A 26,078-nucleotide genomic window follows, 5' to 3' on the forward strand; every position below is an offset into this window, starting at 1 on the left:
ACTTCCTCTTGCAAATCCTCTGCTAGACCATGCCACACCACTGTGTAATAACTGGAAAATGGCTTTGGGACCTAAAAGTAACTTCATCCCAGAAGAACTGCAGTTTGGATGCAGTCCAGGTATAAAACAACCACCTTCACTTCTATGTGTTACTGTAAAGCTTGCCTTCTGTAAAATGTCTTAAGCATAAGAGCTGTAAAGTGAAATATTCATGGATTATGTTGTGATTTGATATCAGGATGTAATAAGATAGTGACAGCTTAAAGATTCTTCTAAAACTAGATATGAAATTTGAATGTGGCACCTGTCTATAATTTCTTAAGCACTTTGGCTTTTTCTCAGCTACATGGTGATGTTGAGTTCTTCTCAACAATTGACTAAGCTCTAGGGGAATCAGTTTCTCAATTTGCATGAGATAGAGGAGCTTCCTAAAACATGAGACTCAGTTTGAAAACCAGGATAGTCCTGAGAGAGCTGCCCTTGTTTTTGTGAGACACAGGGGCTTCCCAAGATGTGGGACTTTCAGTGCTAATCCCAGGAAGAGTCCTAAACAAAAGGCAATGAGTTGGTTGCCCAACCGAGCTGGGAGGCCTTCTGACCAAGGACCTCTTGAAATCGTCAATCCAAAGAGAAGAACTGCCTCTTAAGGCTGACTGATGCTTACGAAAGGGATTATAAAGCCTGAATGCCAATTTCTTAATTTGCAAAGAGAAATGATGTGACAAGGACCAGGAAACTTGAAGTCCATATGGTCAGCATTTTCTCTCTCTATGTAAAGCCAATCTATTAATTTAAAGAGCAGAATGACTATCACATGCATTGAAATACACACAGTCCAAACGATCAGCAAATTCTCTCCCGGTGTGAAGTCAATCTATTAATTTACAAAGAAAAATTACTATCACAGAGACTGGGATGCTCAAAGTCCACATGGTCAGCACATTTTCTGCTTCTACTGTACCCTTCATGGAAGACCAATTCATAATCAGAAGGCTGCTTAGTGAGCATGAAGTGTTGGTTAGAGTGAGTGCTTGAAGGCACTGGACTAAGAAAGCCTAACTTTACCAAGAGGTTCAGACTGTCTTTGTCACCAAATGCTGAAGTCTTTGCTTCAGCGTTTTTCCTACTGCAAAGTTGACTCCAGGAGATGTCTTATTTTCCAAACCATGGATGACTGACTTTTTTAAATGTGGTTCATTCTTTAAATGTGCTAATACTGTCAATTAGGTAGTAGAGTTTCACTTCCCTAAGAGCCATTTTGTCTTGGCTACATTTTTCTTTGCTCTCATTCCAAAGAGCAGCCTTCATTCTCCTCCTACCAAATCTTTCAGCAGCAGAAGACAACTCACTGTATCCCTGAGCAATGTTGATCAGTATTGTGGAGGCTCTGCAAAGTACAGTGGTTAACGGCACAGGCTTAGAACTGAGGAATACCTACTGCTTACTTGTCTACTACCATGCAGAACTTTGGGAAGTCACTGTATCCCTTTGAGCCATAGTTTCCAGCTCTACAAAATGGAAATCATCCATAGTTGTTTGTATCAAGGACTCAATGATAGCAAACAAGTAAAAGAACCCACATAGTGTTTGAGACATGATCATGCTTGAGAAATGATAGCAAACAACCATACAAACGCCAATCATTTTTTTGTTGCAGTTTGGAAGTATTAATGTTTTACAAGCTCCACAAACTAAGATTCATGATTGAAGAACCTCACTGAATATTTAACTTTAGGGACAAATGCACAACCTATAATACTTTCAGTGCAATTGATTTATTATAGTCAAGGGAAACATGACTGAATAACAAAAGTAGGTTAGGAAAATACTGAAACAGAACAGGATGAAAAAAAGCATTTTAATGAAAAAGGAAAAACAGAGAGCAGAGTAGTAATCTCTCTTGGTTCCTCTCCTTCTCCATCAGCCTGCTTTACCTGCTCCTCTCTTCTTCTCCCGGGCCTCTAGATACTGGTGTGTCTCAGGCCTCACATCCCCACCATCCTCCATTCCACCACCTGCTCTGGCCAAAAAGTTTGAAGGAGGACCTACGAAAAATATCCCTGGCCTGGGCTTAAGAAGCCTTCACCGTCATTCTAAACTCTGAGGCTACCAGAGCATGATCAGTTCATCATCTCAGTCAATCCTCCCAGCTCCTCTGTTAGATCCACATGACTGCTGTTTTGTGAAAGATACAGTGAGGACTTAGCAAAACACGAGCCCCACCTGAAGTGGACAGCTGAGAGCATTGCCACAGTCAGATCTGATGGGTTGAATGTACACAGCAGATGCCAACTTCCAATGAAATAATAATCATATTTCTATACATGTTCTTACATGCCAGACATCGGTTTAATCATTTTATAGGCATTGTCTCACTTAGTGTCTAAAAAACGCTAAGCGTTTGCCATATGACTTTCATCACCACTTTATGATCTCTCTAGAATTACTGAGGCTTCTGGAGGAAAACTGACTGACTCCCTATTACTTGGCTATTAAGTGGAACTTCTCAAGACTCTGTACTATGGAGACCAGTCACATAAGAAATATGCTAACCTCTCACTTGCATGATGACGTTCAGGGTTTGGCAAACATTGAGCGAGCCAAGAAGGTGAGGCTGTCGTGTGGTACAATTCTTACACTCATTGCTCTTTTTTTTGTAACCAACCTCTTTAAACACTATGGTCTGACCCTCTGAACCAGCCACCTGACAATTCTCCTGACTTCCCAATAAGCCTTTGCCATCACCAAACAGACTGGCCTCCATGGTCTTCATCTTTAATGCCATTATTTAAAAAAATATGCCCCATAGCTCCGCAAGAAGAATTCAGCAGGCAGTTGGCATAAGAAGGTTGGGAATGGTTTACATCTTTGCAGCTTCAGTATTTTAAGTCTGCAAGTTCATAGAGTGCAAGGGCTGTGGGCACCCTGCTTGCCAATTTTTCTGCCTTAACCGTTCCCCGCCCAGTTGTTGTTCAATTTCTGGCCAATGTCTAAACTTTCCAAAAGGAAATATGGTCTTTGCATTATGACACATGATTGCCACCCACTGGTTAAGAATGTTTTCACTATGAAGATTTAGAAGGTTTGCTGTTGGGGCAAAAGTTACCCATTTCCCATGGCCCCAGTTCAGTTGTCTGGGTATCCAAGAACAAGAAGCATTAACTGCTTCAATTTAAATCAGATTCTCAGAATCCCAAAGGCATATGCTTCAATTATCCCATAAAACATCTAATTAAATTATTTCATTTAATTGCACATCTTGAATTATTTGTTCACATCTTGAATTATTTTTGTCAATGTGCATTTTCCAATAAAGGAGTAATCAGCAGTCTCAATGTCATTCAGATGAGGCCACCCGTATTTATCAGAGTTCTAACACCAATCAGTATTCATCCACAGGGCTCTGTAGTGGAACTGTGGCACTGAATATGAGTTTCAGGTTTCTGATTAATAAAAATAATTTGTAAATATGATCATATCATTTTTGCAACACCATTTTCTTTTGTAAGAATCACCTATAGAAACACCTACTATACACCAGGCATTGTTTTGTGTGAACATTTCATCTATGTAACAGTCCCTCGAAGGTAGAAACTGTTATTATCATTCTTATTTTGAAGATGAAAAGCTGAGGCATGAAGAGGGTAAGTCACCATCCAAAGTCACCTATCTAAAACATGCAAAGCCAAGATCAAAACTCAAGAAATTTGTTACTAGAATCTTATCTGCTATGCTGTGCTGCCTCTCAGAAAGGCTATTACTGCTTCCTCCAGCCTCACCATCTTATCTGTTCCTGGGCTGGGGTCTTCCTCACCCTGATCGGCTCTCCCCAAAGGCTCACTCTGACACCCAATTCAGCACTAACCCTGTTCAGAGTGGACAGGACCTGGTCTATACATCTCCTGTGACCTTACATTTAACACCGTAGGCTCTGTGTCTCACAAGGGCAGGCAGCAAGCAATTGTCTTTTAGAGGACAGCAAGCCGTTTGAGTTAAATGTTGATTCTTGTTCTCTCCAGAAATGCGGACAGAAATCGGCAATCAGTGTAGATGACGGATACCAGAAAAAGAAATAAAAGTAAGGAAATGAAGAAAAATTGGGCCAATGGCACTTTAAAAATTTCCCAAATTTTTGAGGACAACTTCCCTTTTTTTTTTTCAAGGCACTTGATGCTTCTTTAGATAGAAAAATTGTTTTCACCTAAAATATCACACTAGCGGTTCTGAAATCCTTTTGCTTCTTGGCATGCTTATTAAGAAATTCTGCTCTTGCAGCAACAAATCTCAGCTTTCTTTGCTTCTAGAAAACTTTAAAATCATTAACTATCCTTTAAAAACTCACTCTTGGAAATACATGTGGTCTCTTTCCCCATAACTAAATATTTGGGGGTTTTTTTTTTGTTTTGTTTTGTTTTTTTTGAGACGGAGTCTCGCTCTGTTGCCCAGGCTGGATGGAGTGCAGTGGCCGGATCCCAGTTCACTGCAAGCTCCGCCTCCCGGGTTTACACCATTCTCCTGCCTTAGCCTCCCGAGTAGCTGGGACTACAGGCGCCCACCACCTCGCCCGGCTAGTTTTTTTTTTTTGTATTTTTTTAGTAGAGACGGGGTTTCACCATGTTAGCCAGGATGGTCTCGATCTCCTGACCTTGTGATCCGCCCGTCTCGGCCTCCCAAAGTGCTGGGATTACAGACTTGAGCCACCGCGCCCGGCCTCCCCATAACTAAATATTTGACACAAGCCACTATCAACTTGATACTGGCAGTTCAAGGGTGTTGGATACGATGACCTTTGAGGTCACTTCTGGCCATAAGTAACAATGAATTCATAAATTTGGATTAAATCATAACAAAAATTGGAACTTTCCCTTTATCTTCCTTTCTTCTTAAAGAATAAGTTAACATGCATTGATTTTATTTCACAACTTGCACGGAAATGAGTGTTTTACTGTTGATGTTTTTATGATCTGTAGTTTCCATTCTTTTTAATAGCTTTGGTGCAGTATTAAAAAAAGTATCTTGGTCATAAAAGTTATTTTAGAAGTAAAAGTTGTTTTAGAAAGGCAAACATGACTAATATAATCCGATTTTTCTCAGGAAGGAAAGCGCTAGTGTAACTGGTCAATGCTGAGACGCCCAAGATGATTGACCTTCAATTACATTGAAGGGAATGACTGAACTATTTATCTGTGAGGGGTTGTAAATCAGGAGCCAAGGGAAAGCCTTGGAAATTCAAATGTAAAAACCTAGGTCAGCAAAGGAATTGTCTTAAGCAATAGTATATAAATCAGGCAGGGTTAGGTTATGTTACAGTAATAAACAGCCCCCCAAATATCAATGACCTAAACAACAGGAGTTTATTTATTGCTCATGATATACAACCAATTTAAGTTAGGAGGGGAGTTATGCTTCACACAGTCATGCCACATGAGGTCATGATAGCACCGTCTTAACATGATGCATCTGAGTTCTCCCTGGCAAAAGAAAAGAACATTCCAGATTCTGCATTCACAACTGAAGGCTCTCCTAGACGTGACACACCATGCTTCTTACTATGATTTATTGATTGTAATAATGTATAGCCTCATTTAGTTGCAAAGGGATCAGGAAAGTGTAGTTCTAAACATGCTCAGAAAACCAGAGACCTGATTATACATGAGCATTAGAAGCCTCTACACAACAGCAAGTGTGGACTGAATGCTTCATCTGTGCCAGGCAATAAGCAAAAACCTCCATCAGCGGCGTATTATTTAATCCTCACATAACCCTGCAAGGTGTGGGCTTTTGTGATCCCCCTTTCTCAGATAAGGAGACTGGGAATCGAAGAGATTAAATAATTTGCCCAGAGATGCTCCCCTTCCTATTAAGAGCCCAGTGGTAAACCTATGCTGCTGACTACCATGTAGCTCTTCCCTGAGAGCTCCTCCAAGCCTTGGTTAAAGTGCCAGACCATTTACTCTCTGAGCAGGAGGAGAGCAATGTCTGCCCTCACTGACCCATTAATAGACACCTGTCAGTGAGTAAGGCAGGCTTGTTCACTTCAGGGAGCTGTGGGCGCTTCCCCCATGCCACTGGGAAACTAATCATTCATGAAGTTGGTTTTCAGGTACAAGCAAGTTGGACTGAATAGTTGTTTCAAGTCATAAACACAGAAAAGTAAGTTGATAGGAGAATATGGGGAGAAAATTTAACCTTGTTAAATATTTGAACAAACGTTTAAAAATACATGTCATATATAGGTGCATACATAATCAATTTGAGAGAATAGGTAGGCATGACAGAGTTTTGAAATAGTTTATATGTATGTGAGTTATAAATATCCCATTTATATTATGCATAGATTATAAGTAAAATACACAGGGTTGATTCTAGATATCCTTCATCTATGTGGTCATCTAATCATCCATCTCTCTAATGTCCAGAAGAAATATAATTTAAAGCACATATACAATTCTAAATTTTCTGGATCAGCTTTTAAAAACTAAAAATGAGTATGTAAAATTAATTTGATAGTATATTTTACCTAACCCAGTACATGCAAATATGATTATTTCAATGTTCAGTCAAGTTGAAAATTATTGTTACATCTTTTTTGTACTTAGTTTTTGAAACTGTGCATGTATTTTATCCTTAAAGCTGATCTCAATTTGGTTACTAAACTTTCATTGGAAATACTTGATCTGTATTCAGTTTGTAAAATATGCAGTTAAAAAAACCAGACTCACATGTCCAAGGTGTTCCAAAGATACTTCAAAGTTTGTAATCATTTAGTTAATCTGTTGACAATGGCTAGATTGCTGATGTGTTTATATATAATGCTAGAAATAATGCATATGTTGGGCATGTACATTACAGTATGATCCTGTCTTCCAGACCGTAAATACACTTAGTTTTTCCTGGAGGATTCTAACTCACTGTTGGGTACCTCTTACTATGGAAAATCATTAGAAATGCCTGTCCTTTCTGCAACCAGCTGGGAAGAATTCTCTGTCAAGAGCTAGAGATATTTGTGTCTTTTTTGTCAATGGGATCACAAACTTGGAGTCAGAACAATTGGATTCTGGGTATGAGTCTTCTGTTACCAGCTGTGTGATCTTAGGTAACTCAACTTAGATCTTCTGGGTCCCATTGGGGAAATGAGGGGTTTAATCACCTCGAAGCTGGATCTGCATGTGGATCAATGTGGTTATGAGAATTCCCCACATTTTGCTCCCTATTGAACCTCCCTAAAATTCCCCTCAGAACACCTCTCACTAGAAGAAATGCAGAATCCTGGACCTTACCCCAGATCTACTGAACCAGAATCTGTATTTTTAGCAAGATCCCCTACACTGGAGGAAAGTTGTAGAAAGACTGCCCTGGAGGATTTCTAAAATTTCTCTGGGCTCTAAAATTCCTTTTAAATATACATTAGAATGAAATACAGGTATTTTAAGATGATGTGGCCTTTCAGAGAGTAGTTTCATTTAGTAGGATGTTAAAGAAACACTGTTCAAATGGTAACGATGTGAAGATGTACTAAGTGCTTGTGTTGAGTCCAGCACTGTGCTGGCAGCTCACCAACTCCTCATGGCAACCTTGAACCCCGTGAACCCCATTTTACAGGTAAGGAAGTGCAACCTGAGAGAGATGAAATAATCCAGGCAGGCTTGTGTGATTAGTGATTGTGAAGCTTGGATTTGAGTACAGGTCATCTGGTTCCAGAGATGGCACGAAATCACTGTGCTAGTAAGAAACAGAGCTCGAGGTGGAACCCGGGTGACTCAGCACCAAGGAATGGGCTGTCTCTTTTGGGGTGTGTGTGTGTGTGTGTGTGTGTGTGTGTGAGAGAGAGAGAGAGAGAGAGAGAGAGCTTTCTTAATTACCACACCATATTACCTCCATTTTATATTAAACAGAATATTGGAATCTTGACCTTTTTCTGTATTTAATTAGATGCTGCTGTTCAATAACCTATCACAAAAGTTAGGCAGGCATTCACGCACATGGCAATGAGAATTCCCCACATTTTGCTCCCTGTGAACCCTTCCTGAAATTCTCCTGAGAATACAACAGCTGCATTTAAAGAAGCTGAATCCTCTATTGCAGATTTTATTCCTGTAAAAAATATATTGAACTTGAGGAAGCAGAGAAAATGTGGTCCACTTAGTCAGTTACCCTGACATTATAGCTCTCCACAAAGATTTTAAAATATGATCATATATTTAATATAATATACTTAGTATAACATAATGTGGTATACATACTATACTATAGCATAGTATGTATATATAATATATATAATATATAGTATAGCATAGCAATTTTCTACCAGTGACAGATTTGTTTTTATTTTTAAGTTTTTTATTGATATATAATATTTTTACATATTAGGATATATGTAATATTTTGTTACATGTACAGAATGTGTAATGATCAAGTCAGGGAATTTAGTATATCCATCATCATGATCATTATCATTTCTATGTGTTGAGAACATTTCTAGTCCTCCCCTCTAGCTATTTTGAGATGTGCAATACATTGTTGTTAGCTGTAGTCACCCTATTCTACCAATAACATTAGAACTTCTTCCTTCCCTCTACTGCCTGTTTGTACTTAGTAACCAATTTCTCTTCACTTACCCTCCCAGACCCACACACCCCCGCATCCTTCCCAGCCTCTGGTAACCACCACTGCACTCTTTATCTCCACATTTTAAGTCCCCTCTATGAATGAGCACATGTGATATTTGTCTTTCGGTGTCTAGCATATTTCACGTGACATAACCATCTCCAGTTCCATTAAGGTTCCTGCCAATAATATGATTTCATTCTTTTTTTATAGCCAAATAGTATTTCATTGTGCAAATATACCACAATTTAATCCATTATCCATTTAGCCACTGATGGACAGTTAGGTCGATTCCATATCTTTGCTATTGTAGATAGTGCTACAATAAATATAAGGGTGTATGCATCCCTTTGATATACTGATTTTCTTTCCTTTGTATAAATAGCAAGTAGTGGGATTGCTGGATCATATGGTAGTTTTATTTTTATTTCTATTTTTTAGAAATATCCATACTGTTTTCCATAATGGCTATACTAATTTACTTTTCCACCAACAGTGTATGAATTTCCTGTTCTCCACATCCTTGCCAGCATCTGTTATTTTTTGCAATGACTGATTTCTATGAACAGGAGTCTTTGGAGCCTTCCTTCATAGCCATCGTCTCACATAGTCCTCACTGGTATTATTACCAGCTCCATTTGCAGAAGAGGAAGCTAAAGCCAGAGCTTAAGTGAGTTGTTGATAAATAGTCCGTATTTTACCTCAGGTCTTCTGATTCCAGACATCACATGGACTGTCTGAAAGATGTAAATTAGACAAAAAGCAAAAAAGAGATTGCTGCAGACCCTGTTGGTGTCCAACCCTTATAATGAGGCTCATGTCTGAAGGTAGCCACTGCACCTCACCTTATGGCTTGCTGGGCTGGTAATGGCCATAGGGAATCCTCAGCCAGTGAGGGGTAAGGTCTGTGGATAACCATCCTTGGGTCCAGCATCCTTGACCCTTAATGGACAATTCTGGGGGATGTTTCTCACTGTCTCTTAGAGAGTCCCCAGTAGAATTGAGCTCCAGTTGCCCACAGTGGAAGTCTTTCCATGAATGCACCCTTTATTGGCTTGTGTCCACACCCTCTCTTACTTACGCACTCCTTCACTTGTGACTCCTGGCATAACCTCCCAAATAAAAGACTTTCAACCCTGTTCTTGTCTCAGGGGACCACAAAGAGAGTGACTAAGTGGCCCAGTGAAGATGGACTTGTGACAATGGCATGACCAAGGTTTACCACCTGAGCTCTCCCTGTTAGCGCTAGTTACATGCAGCATGTGAGCTTGGTTCTTCTTTCCCAGTCATTTTCCTGTCTTAACCTTGGGGTGAAGGACAATGTTCTTGAGCTAGAATGGCCTAGGCAGAGTCTGATAAGATTGTTGTGGATGCAAAGGGAACAGGGTTATGGTTGCTGAGCATTGCATCCAGTGTGTACCTTGTTGCTTTGCTGCACTCTCAGCAGATGACCTTTGATGTTCTTTGTGAAGTGGACATTAATACTGTATCTGTACTGAGTTAGGCAAGGAGGTCCCTGCAAAGTAATTGTAGGGAAATGCTATATTTTAGATGGTTTGGGTTTTCCAGTAGAGACATATCAATCTTGCTTGTGAATACTTTGACTTTTGCTTTGTGATCAGATTTCCCTGTGCTTCTGGTGAAGCTTACAGATTCATGAGTTAGCTCTGCAAATGGAGAGTTTGTGTTAGAAGTCAAATCAGTTAAAGCTCTTTGATACTGCACATATTCATGGGCAGAATGGCTGCAAAAATCCCCTAAACGCAGACGAAGAGCTGCATTATACTTTTAAGCGGCAGGATCAGCTTTGTGACAAAAACCAAACCAGGAACGAGAGGGGAAAATAGTCTAAATGTGTTAAGGGAAGTATGCGAAATGGCTGAAAGCTGACAAATGGCAGAGCCAGAACCTGAGTTCTGCTGATTCCAGACATCCTGCCTGATGAACATAAAACTGGAAGGAAACAAAAAGTAAATGAGCTATGATGAGACCAAGTGGCCCATATGGGCATCAGACTCAACATGATGGCATGACCAGGCTTTCTCACTCTGGCACAAAGAGCTTTCGAACATTGTTTGATAATATTCCAAAAAGAAAATGATAGAGCCAAATTTCCCAAATGTTCCATATAAAACTAGGAAATGACTAAAGCATTTACCCTGATTTCTAAGTATTCTAAGTGTCTGGATCAGAATCCATTGCCATGTCTTATTCCTTCAGAGCTTATTGTTGGGGGTTGGGATGCTTAGACTGGCAGGACTGGTGTCTCCTTGGCTACACAAAGATCCATGCATAACATTAGGGGAGCCTGTCCTGACATTTCATAAAATCGTTTCTGAACCATGATGTTTCCAATATTTTGTTATGAACATTTTCAAACATAAAGTTGAAAGAATTTTACACTAAACAACCGTGTACCCATAACCTCGATTCTACAGTTTACATTTGACATTTTAGTATACTTGCTTTATATCTATAAATATACACACCACACACACACGCGCGCACACACACAGACACACACCAATCCCTCCCTCTATAATTCCACCTTACTTTTTATGCATTTCAAAGTAAGCAACAGATATTTAACACTCCACCCCCTAAATATATCTGCATGCATATTGTTAATTAGAATTCAATATTTGCTTTTGGTTATTTTATTGTTTTGAGGAAAATTTACATGCTATGAAATCCACAAAGCTTATGCGTAACGTTTACGTTTTGACAAACATATATTACACTGGTGCAAAAGTAATTGGGGTTTTTGACATTAAAAGTAATGGCAAAAACCGCAATTACTTGTGCGCCAACTGAATACAACTGTGCAAGCCAAACCCCCATCAAGATAGAAACTGTCACCATCACCTCCGAAAGTTCCTTCATGACCTTCCTAGAGGCCACCGATATTCTGATTTTTCCCATAATAGACTTGTTTCAAGTTTCATTGGTTCTAGAATTTTATATGAACGAAATCATATGGTACTTTTTGTGTGCGTGATTCCTTTCACTCAACATAAGATTTTCTTTTTTTTTTTTTTTTTTTTTTTTGACAGTCTCACTCCATCACCCAGGCTGGAGTACAGTGATGCCATCTCGGCTCACTGCCACCTCTGCTTCCTGAGTTCAAGCAATTCCTGTGTCTCAGCCTTCCAAGTAGTTGGAATTACGGGTGCAAACCACCATGCCTGGCTAATTTATTGTATTTTTAGTAGATACGTGGTTTTCCATGTTGGCCAGGCTAGTCTCAAGCTCCTGACCTCAAGTGATCCGCCCACTTTGGCCTCCCAAAGTGCTGGGATTACAGGTGTGAGCCGTCACACCTGGCCAGCATAAGATTTTTTAGATTCATTCATGCTCATACATCAGCATTCATTTCTCTTCATTGCTAGGTAATATTCTGTCACCTGGTCACTTGTGTAGACTGTATTTGTTATCCACTCTCCTACTGATGGATGTCTGAGTTGGTTCTAGCTTTTGATTATAGCGAATTAAATTGCTGTAAAAACGTTCATGCCCAGTTCTATGTATAGACCTGTTTTCTTTCTCTTGGGTAGAGTCCTAGCAGTAAAAGGGTGTGTCGTGGGGTAGATTCATATTGAGTGTTATAAGAAGCGTCCACTTATTTTTCTGAAGTGGTTGATCCTCTTCCCAATAACGCATGAGAGCAGTGACGGCTTTGCGTCCTCATAAACATTTGCTGTTACTGATCTTTTAGCGATTCTGATGAGTATGTAGTGGCATCCCATTGTGGGTTTAATTTTCATTACCCTAACTACCCATATGTATGCTTATTGACCATTCTGCTCTGTTCTGTTCCTCAAAGGAACATTTTGTTCGTTTATTGGCTTTGTTTGTTTTCAGCTTGGCTAAAATAAAACTTCCATCCTCCATCTGACCTGAGATGAGAATCAGCTCAAATAGGGATACCTGGAGACTGCTCACGCACACATAGTTTGGGGGTTGGCATCGGCAGAGTTCTGAGCAGAATTCATACACAGAAGTTGGGGCTTCCTGTCACCGAGTCTCTCCTATCTGGGTTTTCCTCCTTTACTTTCCAACAGCTACTGTTGTCATGAACTCTGTTCTCTGTTCTGAAAAACAGCAGTCCCCAACCTTTTTGGCACCAGGGATGGTTTCACAGAAGGCAATTTTTCCACATACTGGGGACAGGGATGATGGTTTGGGGGTGAAACTGTTCCAGTTCACATTCTCAGGCATTTGTTATATTCCCATAAGGAACGTGCGACCTAGATCCCTCGCGTGCGCAGATCACAATTGGGTTTGTACTCCTATGAGAGTGTGATGCCACCGCTGACCTCGCAGGAGGTGGAGCTCAGGCAGTAATGCTCACTTGTCCGAGGCACATCTCCTGCTGTCCAGCCAGGTTCCTAACAGGCCACAGATCAGTACCGGTCCATAGCCCAGGAGTTGGGGACCCCTGCTGTAAGCCACCAAGACTTTGGATTTTCAGTCGGAATGTCAGTTTCCCACCTGGCACTGGTTGGTCCTCTTATCAGGCTGAAACCAGAAAAATGGGAAATTCACCCAGTGTCATGCTTCCAAGTGGTCACCCACCTCCAGGTTGTTTTTTTTTTTGAGACAGAGTCTCGCTTTTGTCAGCCCAGGCTGGAGTGCAATGGTGAGATCTTGGGTCACTGCACCCTCTGCCTCCCAGGTTCCAGCAATTCTCCTGCCTCAGCCTCCCGCGTAGCTGGGATTACACATGTGCACCACCATAGCCAGCTAATTTTTGTATTTTCAGTAGAGACAGGGTTTCACCATGTTGGCCAGGCTGATCTTGAACCCCTGACCTCAAGTGATCTGCCCACCTCAGCCTCCCAAAGTGCTGGGATTGCAGGTGTGAGCTGTCGTGCCCGGCCCAGTTTTTTCATGCATTAGAGTTCACACTCCACATTCCCCAGGTAGCTGTTTATTATATGTGGCCAAAAGTTTACAGCAGTTTTCCACAGAAGAATTGGCCAAACCGGGGCTACTCAGCTATACCAGAAGTAGCGTCTTCGGCACTACCAGTTTGGATGGCTTTAGAATATTCCATTGTATGAACACACCATCCATTATTAACCTTGCCTTCTATGGATGGTGACTCATATTATTTGTATTGTTCTCTGCTATGATAACTTTGCCTCTGACACAAAATCAACCTCACTGTGATGCCTACTGGATGTGGAACTGAAGCAAGGGACAGTTTCTCTGAGCTCAAACTTGCTCATCTGTAAAATGGGATAATTATAATAACAGAAAATATGTGCTTTAATGAGACTTAAATGGAAATAACACTTCCACCAAATGCAAGTAGCAATTTAGTGAAACAATGTGTGTAAAGTACCTAGCACTCTCTGGCATGTAATTAACTCAAATTAGGTGGTAGCTGGTTCCTTTTGTAGTTCTCGTTATTACCATTATCCTTGCTGCCGTCACTCGTAAATGTGTAAATAAAAGACTGGAGAACAAATGGCATGTATGCAAATGTGTTTCTTCCTTTTTATAAATAAATATACCATGAGGATTTTTTATGTCTGTCAAGTTGTTTTGGAGAACATGATTTTAATGACTGCATAATATTTATTTGGATGATCCATGGTGTCTGAAAATAATAAGTTACATATCTACCTTATATAAATTTCTCTGGGGAAACAAGTCATTAAAAACAAGCTTATTTCTAATTTCAGCCTACTGCTGATGATAATGTCAACTGGATAAAGTTGAGTCGCACATTTCAGAAGCTAGAACGCTTTTGGAAAGTACTTTCATATTTGAACTAATAAAAATGACATATCTGTCTCATCGCTTTTCAAGGTGGTTGAAGTGCTTCATCAAATTTATTGTATTAGGATCCCCACAGCAATCTTGTGGCATGGGTGAAGGTCAAGGAGGTTTTGCCTTTTGCAGAAGGAAGTAACAGTGCTGTGATGATAAAGTGTTCTTTCTCTCTCGGTTCATCCATGCTGGGGAAGAGCCCTTCATCTCATTCTGCAGGTTTCTCTACCCTGGAAATGGTTCAGGGCAGCCACGATTCCCAAACTGGTGATGACAGCCAGCTGTTTGGTCCCAATTCGCTGAGACTTGGAATCCAAACCCAGGAAAATTTAGACACCTGTGTATGAAAAGCATAAAGAGAAAATTTGGTTGCCCTCATGCTCACTCTTATGCCAAGTATTTATTCAACAATGAAATGAATAAGAATAGGGATTTCAACTACATTCTATCCTCCTCCTCCTGCATCTGCCTGACCTTCTTGGGAGCCAGATGTTCCACTAAACACTTTGCATGCACTGTGACTATCTAATGCAGTCCTTGGGACAGATCTTGAAATATACTCTGTTATTAGCCCCATTTTAAAGATGAGGACACTAAGATTCAGATAGTTTAAGTAAGCTGCCCAGTGTCCATAGCTGCTGTATTAGCTAAGAGTCTTGTGCTATTATATCAGAAAAGTCTGCTTGTGTCTTACAGTCTTGTTCAGAAACAAGTATATCCCTCAGAACATAGAGGCGGCAATGGGGGTAGCTTTATTCTAACCCACAAGGAAGATTATTACGTGAATAGAATGGGAATCTTGGCAGAAAATTAGTGGATTATTTTTTAGTACTTATTAGTAAGGACTCCGGGCAAGATAGAGTCTTTTTTTTTTTTTTTTTTTTTTTGAGACAGGGTTTTGCTCTTGTTGCCCAGGCTGGAGTGTAATGGCGCGATCTTGGCTTACTGCAACTTCCGCCTCCCAGGTTCAAGCAATTCTCCTGCCTCAGCCTCCCGAGTAGCTGGGATTACAGTCATGTGCCACCACACACAGCTACTTTTGTATTTTTAGTAGAGACGGGGTTTCTTCATGTTGGTCAGGCTGGTCTCGAGCTCCCAACCTCAGGTGATCCACCCGCCTCGGCCTCCCAAAGTGCTGGGATTGCAGGTGTGAGCCAACGCGCCCGGCCACCTAATTACCTCTTAATGGCCCAATCTCCAAATGTTATCACATTGGGGTTTAAGGCTTCAACACAGTAATTTGGAGGAGGACACAAAAGTTCAGCTCATAACATTCCACTTTGCCCCCTCCCCACAAATTTATGTCTTTCTCACATGCAAAATGTATTCATTGCATCCCAACAGCCCCAAAAGTCTTAACTCATTACCACGTCAATTCTCAAACAAGCCAGTACAGGAGAAGAACATTTTCCAGATTCAGAAAGATCTCCCTGCCTGCAATCCCAGTACTTCAGAAGACTGAGGCAGGTGAATCACTTGAGGTCAGGAGTTTGAGACCAGCCTGGCCAACATGGTGAAACCCTATATCGACTTAAAAAAAAAAAGCCAGGTGTGGTGGTGGGCATCTGTAATCCCAGCTATTTGGGAGGCTGAGGCAGGAGAGTAGGAGAATCGAGTGAACCCGGGAGGCAGAGGTTGCAGTGAGAACCAAGATCATCATGCCACTACATTCCAGCCTGGACAACAAGGCAAGGCTGTCTCAACAACAACAAAAAAAGAAATAAAAACACCAGAAAGATCCCACTAAACTGGAGCAATGGACTAAAACCTCAAAGAGGAAATTTCAGTTCTCAGGTTAGGTTGTAGAAGTAAGTACAGAATCACGAGATTTGGCATAAGAACAGCCTGCGTGGAAAAGATCACAAAAAGTCCCTCAACCACAGAGTCAATGTTAATTAGCAAAGCATTCGGTACTGCTGTTTCAACAGCAACAGTGAATTCACACATTTGTTTTTCAAGCCATGCAAAGGGAAAAATGATTTATGTCTATTCCCAGAGAGTATGTTTTAAATGGTGTCTTCCCTTTCAAGAGACTTTTCTAGTAAGAATTTTTTAAATAGGGAAATAAGTGATAACTTTGAGAGCAATTTAACTTGATCATGAATCAGAATGATTCAGAGCCACAAAAGAAGCTGATATTCTTTCATGTTCTCTAAATATCTTTGCTAAATGTAAAGTAATTGGACATTTATAAGAATTCAGACTCTCCCATAACAAAAGTAATACCAATCATGGGCTGGTATAGGATGCACAGTTTTAAATACAGCATCTTACTTGATTCTCAAAATACTCTTGGGAGAAAAGCCCAACTGGTGTTTTTATGTGTAGTCACTGTGTGTCCACCTGTTTCAGTAAAGCATTAGGACAATTTACATAACGCTCTACCGTACAGTATAAACAAGGCTGTGATGAAATTTGAAAGAGAAGACAGTAAGGATAGGAGAGCTATAAAGAAGGCAAAACAAGTGAACATAATTCCAATCTGTAGTCCTGCACATTCGCTGGAGGAGGAACAAAATCCTTGCCCCCACGTTATACATATGGAAATTGAGATTTGGAGAGATTACTGACATGCCCAGTATCACAGAGCTAGTGAGTAACAGAACCCAAAACACATCAGCCCCACTGAAATTCTGTTGTTTTCTCTAGTACTCTATGCTGCCTTCCAATAACATGAAATATGGAATTTGTATTGGAAAAGATGCCAACTCGCAGAGAAACTCGATAGAACTATAGCTGGAAGTGTCTTTTCAATATGAGCCTCTAGCTATAAATGGATGTGATTTCCACCTCCTCAATGCTTAGAACTTTCTTAATCTTAGCAGCTCACTAGTTGTTTAACATGCCTAATATTAATCATCTGGTCAGGGAGGTAAATATAATGAAGGGCATCCAGCTATTATCCCACTCATTTGCCTATCCCAAGTTACTTTTTATTAGGTTGAGTTGTCAATATTAAATCATCAAGAAAGTTAGCTCCAGGTAACTCTCACTATCTCGTTAGTAACCCTCTACCAGTTGCAGCTCTTTAGAGACCAGACATTTACAATGAGTTTAGAAAGCTGCTGTGGACCCATCATAATTTTTGTTATACTTCATAGCTGCACCAACTGCCAGAAGAGGCTGTCCTAAAATCCTAATGGGGCAAAAACCAATTTTCAGAAATCAATTTGGACGCCATAGGTAGCATTTTTCACACCCAATAAATTGCTTATCTTTGGCTTTGAACTGATGATCACGCACACAAAAGATTGGAGCCAATTGATTGCATTATTACCTGAGGAAGATGTGCGTGACTGTGGCAAGTTTAGCAAGGGGGGGAGTCGGGAGAAGGATCTATGACCTGGGAAAAGTTTGTTTTGACGTGGAATGTCAGGAGTTTTTGTTTGTCTCTTCTGTCCTTTTTTACTTTCATGTGTATCCAGAAGTATTCACCTTCTCTTTGAGGTTTAAGTGCCCTGGGCAACTGAATTACTGTGTGACCTCCTGTTGTCAGAGTATCTTTGTGGAGGAGAATCCATCACCTGCCTCTAGAAAGCAGTTGTCTTTTGAACTTTCAAGATTATGGGGAAAAAATATACTTATTTACTCAATGTTGGAGTGCATGTCAGTTAGAGATGCATTTGGCTGCAGATATGTAACACACCTGATTTAAAATAGCTTAAGTACCCAGGTGCAGTGGCTCATGCCTATAATCCCAACACTTTGGGAGGCCAAGGCAGGTGGATCACCTGAGGTTAGGAGTTCAAGACCAGCCTGGCCAACATGGTGAAACCCTGCCTCTACTAAAAATATAAAAATTAGCCAGGTGTGGTGGCAGCACCTGTAATCCCAGCTACTCAGGAGGCTGAGGCAGCAGAATTACTTGAACCCAGGAGGCAGAGGTTGCAGTGAGCCGAGATCGTGCCGTTTCACTCCAGCCTGGGCAACAAGCGCAAAACTTCATCTCAAAAGAATAAAATAGCTTAAGTAAGTAGAGGTGTTTTTCTTGCTTAACGAGAAGTCTCAGTGTAGGTGATACTGGGTTTGGTTCAACTGTTCAACAGTGCTATGAGAAATTCAGGCTATTCCTCTACTTCATCTCAGCATCCTTAATTGTCTAGCTTTAATCCTCATAGTTTTCCCCTTGTATTAGTCTGTTTTTATGCTGTTGATAAAGACATACCTGAGACTAGGAAGAAAAAGAGGTTTAATTGGACTTACAGTTCCACATGGCTGGGGAAGCCTCAGAATCATGACAGGAGGAAAAAGGCACTTCTTACATGGTGGTGGCAAAAGATAAATGAGAAAGAAGCAAAAGCAGAAACCCCTGATAAACCCATCAGATGTCGTGAGACTTATTCACTATCATGAGAATAGCATGGGAAAGACCAGTCCCCATGATTCAATTACCTCCCCCAGGTCCCTCCCACAACACGTGGGAATTCTGGGAGATACAATTCAAGTTGAGATTTGGGTGGGGACACCCAAATCACTCCTCATGGTTTGCAAGATGGCTGATATGTGTCTAGCTATCATGTCAGCAAGACTGGGAGAATGCACAAAGGGTGAGCCAGCCAGCCATCTTGTCCTCTTTGGAATAAGAAAGTCTAATCACAAACCACCAGAAGTCTACTGTTTGTCTCTCATAGGCCAGGACTGTGTTATGACACAGCTATGCTTAGCTGCAAAGGAGGCTGACACAGCAAGCGTTTGGCTGTTTTATTTGTGCCTTAAACAAAATGCAAGTTCTATAGCAAGAAGAAGTAGAGAAATAAGTGTTAGGGAGATGAGCAATCACATCACTATGGGTGGTATAGTCAAATACGTATATTTGGGAAACGTTATTTTCTTGCTGACAGAACTTCTCAGCGCTCTCAGTATGCTAAGACACACTGAGGCTCTTGACGGGCAATAGTCATTATATTTGTCATTTTGCCAGAGTAAATGAAGAACCCTTAATTTATTCTTTAGAATACCTATTAATTCAGAAGTGTTCTGAATGGCGTCATGAAATGCAATGTTAGTGCCCGCTCACATGCTTTTCTGAGAGAGTTAAACATACTTGTTTCAAATCAGCACAGCCTTCTACAGCTAAGGCAGGTGTCTAACTGCTCCAATTGAAAACAAACAAGGCACCAGGGCCTTTGCATGTATCCCATGATGAAAAGATGGCGGCCTAAGTGCAAAATGGTTAATGAAATACCAAACACAGATACCAGGCCACTGGCATTTTCAAGTTCACTACAGGTTTCAGGCAAAAATAAGAGAGAGGTTTTCTCAGACATAGTCTTGAGACTACAAAACAGTCAAGACATTTCCCCAAGCAAACTCAGAAAAATATTAAGCCTAGACAATGTAGAGTGTTAGTAGCTAGAGAATGTAGTGTTCCGATTCCAGATCTACCATTTATAAGCTGGGTGTTCTTGAGTAAGGTACGCTGAGAATTCGCTTTCTAATCTGTAAAATGGGATAATTCCTTCCCCTGGAGCTATAATTAAGACTCAGTGGGGTGATGGTGATGATGGTTGTAAAGTGCTTATTGCAGCACAGGGGACCTCTTTCTGTACCAGATCCTTTATCAAGGTTGAGCCAAGCTGAATCCCTATCTTTGTTAAGTCCAAATCGGATTCCCCATTTCCCCATTCCTCAAGGTCTTGTATAGCTTAACTTATAACTTTCTTTTTCTTTTCTTTTCTTTTTTTTTTTTTTTTGAGACGGAGTCTTGCTCTGTTGTCCAGGCTGGCGTGCAGTGGCACACTCTCGGCTCACTGCAAGCTTGACTTCCAGGTTCACGCCATTCTCCTGTCTCAGCCTCCCGAGCAGCTGGGACCACAGGCACCCGGTTAATTTTTTGTATTTTTAGTAGAGACGGGGTTTCACTGTGTTAGCCAGGATGGTCTTGATCTCCTGACCTCGTGATCCGCCCTCCTCGGCCTCCCAAAGTGCTGGGATTACAGGCGTGAGCGCCCAGCAGCTTAACTTAGAACTTTCAAAGCCAGATATTCTGACATTGCTGTTTTGACCTTGAAATTTAAACCATGCTTTGAAATTAAGTTTTGTGTCTTTACCCTGCCAATAGTATTTGCTCCAAGAACTAAGTGCATACCACCAGTCTTGAATTCAGTTCATAATATTGCTGCTAAGAATAATGCACACAAAATAAAACAGGCAATGGTAAAAACTGGGCACAGTAAAATTTGTTGGAGATGGGAAATTGGCTAAAAGATCAAATATTGCTGGCATCATGAAAAACCACAAAAGAAAACCTATGAAAAATTAGACTTGGCAGAAAGAATGAGAACAAAATAAAATTATAATGGCCAAAACTACATAGAAGAGGTTTTATTATTGACTGGAAATCAAGGCAAATATAAAAACTTCTTGTAAAGAATACACAACTGCAAAACTGGCCTTGGTGGAATAAGACTACCAAAGAAAATCTGCAAGTCAGGAGTTGCCGTTGGTAAAATTTGACTTGGCAAAAAAACAATCAATGAACCAAATAGTTGACATAAAATGTACACACAGCACAATTAATCCTGATGAAAATAATTCCAGCAAAGTGAAATGGATTTTTTTATTTCAAAATTGTTTATGCCATGTAAGAAACTGATCAATGACTTAATTTGACTTGATAAAGTTTGCTTTGAGAAATATTGGATGAAAAATGTTGAAAAAAGTCCGACTCATTTTATTGCTTTGAAATATATACAAAAAGCTAGCAAGGTTCAAATAATAGGATTAAAACATCCTATACTCATTTTAAGTATACAATGCTTAGCACCGGCTGGGCACGGTGGCTCAGGCCTGTAATCCCAGCACTTTGAGAGGCCGAGGCGGGCAGATCGTGAGGTCAGGAGTTCGAGACCAGCCTACCCAACATGGTGAAACCCTGTGTCTATTAAAAATACAAAACTTAGCTGGGTGTGGTAGTACATGCCTATAGTCCCAGCTACTCGAGAGGCTGATGCATGAGGCTCACTTGAACCTGGGAGATGGAGGTTGGAGGTGGAGGTGGAGGTTGGAGACCATGTCATTGCATTCCAGCTTGGGCAACAAAGCAAGACTCCTTCCATCTCGGAAAAAAAAAAAAAATGGTTAGCACCACAGTGTTAACAAGTTCATGTTATTTATTAATGTTCTCATGCTTTCATTGAATTTTTAAACCTAAGTATGCTTATTTTCAAACACTTGAGTCTATCTGTTATTGAATACAAAATGGGTGCTAATTACAAATGGGTCTTATGTATGCATTGTGGGTTGTCTAGCAAGATGGTTTCATAATGGTAGTAATAAAGAGCAGCAAGAGAAGAAAATAGTATGGCCATTACCTTTACTGAACTGGTACAGGCGTCATGCTTGGGACTGCATCCATTAGTGTGTAGCCCTCAGCTGCTACATTTGGATATGGTACAAGTATTAGATTGGTGCAAAAAGTAGTTGTGGTTTTGCTGTTGAAAGTAATGGCAAATATTTAGAAATATTTAGAATATTTAGAAAGTACCTGCTGTTCTGACTGTCTTAATTCAGATGTGCACTCACCTTTTGGCTCATGACAACAAGAGCCTTCGAAATTCCTGCATGTTTAGTTTGTGTTGACACATTGCAGATTCAACTCTGACATGTTATTTCTTTATGCTGAGGGTGTCTGTTTGAGTTTCATGGGTTTTGTGCTTCTCTGGTGCCTTATTAGGCTTATAACTCACAGAGCTATGACTTTAAATGTCAGAGTTGTCACCATAACAATGGAGCAAAAAGCAAGTTGTTGACATTCTTTGGACGCAATTTGCAATCCCCTTTATTTTCCTGTAACGTTTTTGTGTTTCCAGGTGACAATTGCCCACAGAACCACAGAACCACAAAGCCCAGAGTTTTAGTTACATACGTGCTGCTCTAGGATCAGTAGTCCTTAGGTCCAAAAGCCATTTCGGATACAGCCTTGGGCAAGCTGGTTCCTTCTCTGAGCCTGGACCCCTGTCCTATAAAGTAAAGGTATTATTACCCTTCATAGGATTGTTGTGAGAATAAAGTGTTTACCTTCTTCATACAATCAGAACTTTTCCAAAAACATGGGATCTTTTACATGGCTTAACATGTTTAAAGCTCTGTTTATGTTCATTTGATATTTTAACATTTTGTAGAGTAGAAAATACTTCAAGCAGATAAATGAGCTTTATGGCAATTTTTTTTGCCACCATTTAGAAGCTGGTGGTTAATAAATACTAACATGTATTTAGAAGTTTACAACAGAGATTATTCAGAAACAACCACAGGCCCACTACCTGTTTTTATCAATAAAGATTTAATGGAACATAAGCATGGCCATTCATTCATATATTATCAATAGATTTTTTGGTAAAAGGGCAGAATTGAGCAGTTGCAATAGAAGCAGTATGGCTTACAATGCCTAAAATATTTACTACCTGGTTCTTTGTAGACAAAACTTACAGACTCCTGGAGCAGAGTTTTATCAATTGTTTTCCATGTCTGTGGATTTAGATATAAGTGTATATTTTGTTAAATATTACAGCAGAGTTTGAGGTGTCTGCTGTAATATTTACGGATGTATACAATCAGGCTCACAGGTAGTAAATGGCAGAACCAAGGATGAATTCCAGCCCACTAACATCACATCCCTACATGATCATTAGAGTATAGCCTTTTGGTCCTTCATAAATTTTACTTTATAAAGATATTTTGCATTGTATAATTGATGTCATGGCCATATTGTTTATCACTCACCATGCACCTATTGTGAGGCAGGTGCTATTCTATCCATTAGGGCACAATAGTGAACGAAAGACTTGCTGCCATCGGAGAACCTGCATTCCGGGCTTTCATGCACCTGCCTCGCAGGCACCAGGGATCTGAATCACACTCATTCCCTCCGTCACTTGACTCACCAGTGGGACCAGATAGGAGTCCTGCAGTTTCAGCAGTGAACCCCAGGGCTTGGTGCCTGCTCTGGAGGTGGGGAATGGGATTCACAGTTTAGTGCAAGATTGCCTTTAGGGGGCACTCTTGGTTTCTAGAACCTGATATGGACAAGGGATGTAATGAAATTGAGTCTGAATGTTTATTTGCCATGGACTTCTATCTCATGACTTTGCTATAAGGGCTGCAAGTAGGAAATGGGATCTAAGCAAACGTAGAGTCCAAAGGTTTCAGGACTTATGTAGATGAGTGAATCTCAAATTTTCTGTGCGTACAGATCACCCGAGGATCTTGTAAAAATGTAGTTTCTGATTTCAAGTCTCTGGGATAGGGCCTAGGACTCAGCATTTAAAACCAGCTCCTAAGAGATGCTCTAAGAACCATACTTTGCATGGCAAGAAATGAGAACAGTCTAGGAGCCTCTAAGATCCCTCACATTTGAGGCTAGAAGCATAATGTGAGTGGGTTCTCAAACCTAAAAGTCAGGGCTTGGCCATAGACTAAAACTGTGATCACCTCACGTAGACTTGAGACTTTGGCTGGTCATCATCGCCACCCACAGAAGGCTACAGCTTCCTCCTACCCCAGGTCCCAGCTTCTCCACTTCTCTCCAACTAGCTCCCACTTTTCTTCAATTTCAGGCTCTTTTATGCCTCCAGCCCAGTCCACAGCATGTTCCCCGGTTCAGACCATCCCAATCAGACCCCTAGCAGAGACGCTAAGACATTCATTTGTGGGCCAGGCGCGGTGGCTCATGCCTGTAATCCCAGCACTTTGGGAGGTCGAGGCGGGTGGATCACAAGGTCAGGAGTTTGAGACCAGCCTGGCCAAGATGGTGAGACCCCGTCTCTACTAAAACTACAAAAATTAGTCGGGCATGGTGGTGGTCCCCTGTAATCCCAGCCACTCAGGAGTCCAAGGCAGGAGAATTGCTTGAACCCGGGAGGCAGGGGTTGCAGTGAGCTGAGGTCGCATCATTGCACTCCAGACTGGGCAACAAAGCGAAACTCCATCTCAAAAAAAAAAAAAAAAAAAATTTGCTTGTCTCTCCTCAAGGAGAAGTCAGAAACAGCAGCAACATTCCTGGCACGGGCTCTTCACTCTTAATAATCCCTCTGACTGACTCCCAAGTCTTCCCAGTCTGTCTGCTCAGACTGCACAAGCTGGTGATTAAAGTTTAAAACAACAATTAGACCCTCGATTTTCAAAGCAAATTTGGTTTCTAGACCAGACTTCAGCATTCATTACAATACAGACTAATAAAAACAAATCTGGAGACATAAGCTTTTTAAGCTGTTGTGTTGTAAAATGTGTAACAGCATTAAAACCATTTTGAAAAAAAAAAGTCATTTGTGACCCCCCCAGCAAAATACTGTGTGAATGTTCTTTTCTATTTCTCATTCAAGTATATTGCATATATGTATACATAATATGTATAAGTTCATACTGTAATCTTTCTACTTATTATATAATTATTTTCTATGTTGCTACGTGATCTTTGTAAATATTAAAGACTGCACAATATTTCATCTAGTTGTCAAGCCGCAATGTTTATAAAATATTTCTCCCTTGGGAAATATTTTAGTGATCTCCTTTTTCCTTTTTCCTTTCTCTCTTTTCTTCTTTCTTCCTTCTTTCCTTCCTTTTTTTTTCTCCTTCTCCTCCTCTTTGCTTTTCCCCCTACTCCCTTTTTCTCCATTTCTGCTCTCAGAGAAAAAAATTCCATGAACATTTGGTAACCCTCTACTTTATGTTGAATTATTTCCTAGGGTAACTTCTCAGTTAGTCATAGGAGGAATATTTTTCGCATTCAATATAGTTTGAGAAGCCCAATGACCAAATCATTATGAGTTGCCATTCTCTATGAAAATAGCAAAGGATGACTCCCTAAATACATGTTACGTCTGCAGAGAAACTAGGTAATTCTGACATTAATTTCAGTTCCTTACAACTGCCTTAATTCCTGGGGAAGGGTACTGAAATGAGCTCCAGCTGGAGACTAAGTCAGCTCAAGTCACTAAGTCATGGGCTGGTCTTCTACAAATTATTTTCTGTTTCTCTGTTTCTGTAAACTTACAATGTATATGTTGTATATATATTGTATATTTTATAAACATACCTCATCACATAAGGTTACTGTGAAAAGTATATCTGCTAGGGTATTCACTTCATAAGGGAAGGCTTTTTTGTCTGTTTTGTTCACTACATACTGTATCTCCAGCATCTATAGCAGTGCCTGGCACATGGTGGGCGTATAATAACTGTTTGTTTCATGATTCATTTCTTAAAAGAGCTAGAAAAAGAAATCTTTACTCCAAAGGGTTTGAGACAGTGATTCATAAGTATTTTAAGAATAAATGTATCTTTCACACCTGTGTGCCTATAAATATAATTTCACAAATAATTCTAGTAAGTTCAGAGAATCTAGAAATTTTTTTCCATGTGTACCAGGCAATGCTGGCATTAAACATTTATTTTAAAAATCCTCTAAGTTCTAATTCACTTGACATTATCCTACCAAGTCAAAGAACTGTGAAATAATAAGTAATTCATATCACTGCATTCATTTCTGATTATGGACTGTCAAAATTGACATTCTTATTCTCATTTTATAGAAGCAAATCTTAGACTCAGAAAATTTCAAAGAACTTATCCAAAGTGACACAATACTTCAATAGAGAGCAGGGACTACAACCTAACCTTTCTAATTCAAGTCCAGCACAGTCTGCCTTAAATGCCTCCTACTATCACCCTGTTGATTTGTATAATCTTTGTCT

The 26,078-nt window shown here is 40.3% G+C and overlaps 1 protein-coding gene across 6 annotated transcripts in view; it reads left to right on the top strand.

The window, feature by feature from the left end:
* Positions 1 to 26,078, top strand: part of CDH13 (cadherin 13) — a 1,178,066-nt gene that overhangs the window by 434,190 nt on the left and 717,798 nt on the right. The gene's annotated exons all lie outside the window — the stretch shown is intronic.

Source organism: Theropithecus gelada, chromosome 20 (assembly GCF_003255815.1).
Source record: "Theropithecus gelada isolate Dixy chromosome 20, Tgel_1.0, whole genome shotgun sequence".
NCBI classification, from domain to species: domain Eukaryota; kingdom Metazoa; phylum Chordata; class Mammalia; order Primates; family Cercopithecidae; genus Theropithecus; species Theropithecus gelada.